Here is a 2,793-nt window from a genome sequence, read left to right on the forward strand (position 1 = left end):
CATTTCACCAGTTAGCTGCTGAACAATGCAGGACACATTAAAACACAGCTCTAACCTCAGATTGAAAATCCAGGTTCTGCATCTCTGTTCTGGGATTGTTCAAAAAAAGAGGCTGAATACTATAGCTGCTGGCAGGCCGAAATAGCTCAGTTGGGAGAGCGTTAGACTGAAGATCTAAAGATCCCGGGTTTCGGCACATTTTGAACTTCTGCTTTGCATGCCACAAAGACTATTTTGAGTCAACTCATATTGACTTTGTTTATATTGATCAAAACCTTTTATCAAGATAATCGACAATACAATTAATTCAACATATTATATACTTTCTGTCTTTCTTTCAAACTTGTTTCCACCTCTCTTGTATTCAACTTTGCCTCCTTTATTTCCCAATTCTTCCTTTAATTGAAAGTAAAGCTTTGCCTGCATCAGCCTCCAGTTCCCCTTATACAAAACTGTTAGTAGTCAGATGACCTAGCTTGCCGACCCTCGCCATATAGGTCTGTGTTTCTGAGTATAAGTCCATTCATAGTTTACAAACATCATCTAACTAACTTGGCTCCTAAAAAGGAAATTCACCCATCAGACCAATTTAGCTACTGAATAATACTGGACAATTTAACACATAACTGCACATGCAGATAGAGTGACCAGGTTCTGCATTTATCTTTAACAATTATAAAAAATACTACAGAAAGCCGAAATAGCTCAGTTGGGAGAGCAGTAGACTGAAGATCTAAAGGTCCCTGGTTCAATCCCGGGTTTAGGCACATTTTGAACTTCTGCTTTGCATGCCACAAATGCTATTTGGAGTCAACTCATATTGACGTTGTTTATAATGATCAAAACCTTTTATCAAGCTGATCGATAAGACAACCATTTCAACATATTTTTTCCATTCTGTCTTTCTGTCAAACTTGCTTCCACCTCTCTTGTATTCAACTTTACCTGCTTTATTTGCCAATTCTTCCTTTAATTGAAAGTAAAGCTTTGCCTGCATCAGCCTCGAGTTCCCCTTATACAAAACTGTTAGTAGTCAGATGACCTAGTTTGCCTACCCTCGCCATATAGGTCTGTGTGTCTGAGTATAAGTCCATTCATAGTTTACAAACATCTTCTAACTAACTTGGCTCCTAAAAAGGAAATTCACCCATCAGACCAATTTAGCTGCTGAATAATATTGGACAATTTAACACATAACTGCACATGCAGATAGAATGACCAGGGTCTGCATTTATCTTTAACAATTATCAAAAATACAACAGAAAGCCAAAATGGCCAGCTGGATGAAATAGCTCAGTTGGGAGAGTGTTAGATTGAAAATCTAAAAGTCCCTTGTTCAATGCTGGGTTTCGGAAAAGTCTGAGAGGTTTCTTGCTTCTCACAAAATATTTCTTGGTATCAGCTCAAGTTTTTCTTTCTTTATTTATCAAAATATTTGATCAACTGATCGACAACATGATCAATTCAACATAGAATTGTCTTTCTGTCCTCCTTCTAAATTTGCTTCCACCTCTCTTGCATTCAGCTTCGACTACAAATGTTTCCTATTTCATGCTTTTTTGTAAAGTAAACTCTTGTCTGCATCAGCTTCCACTTCTCCTTGAACACAGATTTCAGTATTCAGATGACATAGCTTACCTACTCAGGCCAAATACCTCTGTGTAATATGGTGCTAGTCCATTCAGAGTAAAAAACAAAAGCTACCTAACCTGGATCCGAAAAATGCTATTTACCTATTGCACCCGTTAACTGATGAATGATACAGGACATCTTAAAACATAGCTCTAGCATGAGGTTGAGCATCTATTTTCTTGGGCAGTTTAAAAGAAAGGATGAAGACCCAAACTACCAGCAGGCCAAAATAGCTCAGTTGGGAGAGCGTTAGACTGATGATCCAAAGGTCCCTGGTTCAATCCCGGGTTTCGGCACAATTTCAACTTCTGCTTTTCATGTCACAAAAGCTGTTTGGAGTTAAATCAACGCTCTTCTTTATCAAAACCTTTTATCAATCTGATCAACAACACAATCAATTCAACATATTATTTACTTTCTGTCTTCCTTTCAAACTTGCTTCCACCTCTCTTGTATTCAACTATGCCTCATTTATTTGCAACTTCTTGCTTTATTTTAAAGTAAAGCTTTGCCTGCATCAGCCTCCAATTCCCCTTATACAAAACTGTCAGTAGTCAGATGACATAGCTTGTACACCCTGGCCATATAGGTCTGTGTTTCAGAGTATAAGTCAATTCAGAGTTTAGAAAAAAAAATTCTACCTACCTTGTCCCCTAAAAAGGATATTCACTCATCAGACCAAGTTACCTGCTGAATGATACTGGACACTTTAACACATAACTATAAACGAAAATAGAATGACCAGGTTCTGTATGTATCGTCTACAATTATTAATAATACATCAGGAGGCCACAGGGACTTGTTGGCTGAAATATCTCAGTTGGGAGATCGTTAGACTGAAGAGCTTAAGGTACCTGATTCAATCCTGACTTTCAGCACAGTGCGAGGGATCCTACATTCTTGCAAAATATTTCTTGAAATCAGCTCTAGTTTTTTTTTTCTTTATTTCTCAAAATATTTTATCAACTGATCAACAACATGATAACTTCAACAAAAAGTTGTCTTTCTGTCCTCCTTCTAAACTTGCTTCCACCTCTCTTGCCATCAGCTTTGATGACGAATTTATCCCATTTTATACTTTTTTCAAAGTAAACTCTTGTCTGCATCAGCTTTCACTTCTCCTTGAACAAAGTTGTCAGTATTGAGATGACATAGCTTACC

At 37.4% G+C, this 2,793-nt stretch overlaps 1 non-coding gene across 1 annotated transcript; it reads left to right on the forward strand.

Annotated features, from left to right (window-relative positions):
• Nucleotides 1-1,855: 1,855 nt before the first annotated feature.
• TRNAI-GAU (transfer RNA isoleucine (anticodon GAU)) lies at nucleotides 1,856-1,928 on the forward strand. The gene has a single exon. It is a non-coding gene; the product is annotated as a tRNA-Ile (tRNA).
• Nucleotides 1,929-2,793: the final 865 nt, after the last annotated feature.

This window comes from Triturus cristatus, chromosome 8, assembly GCF_964204655.1.
Source record: "Triturus cristatus chromosome 8, aTriCri1.1, whole genome shotgun sequence".
Taxonomy (NCBI): Eukaryota; Metazoa; Chordata; class Amphibia; order Caudata; family Salamandridae; genus Triturus; species Triturus cristatus.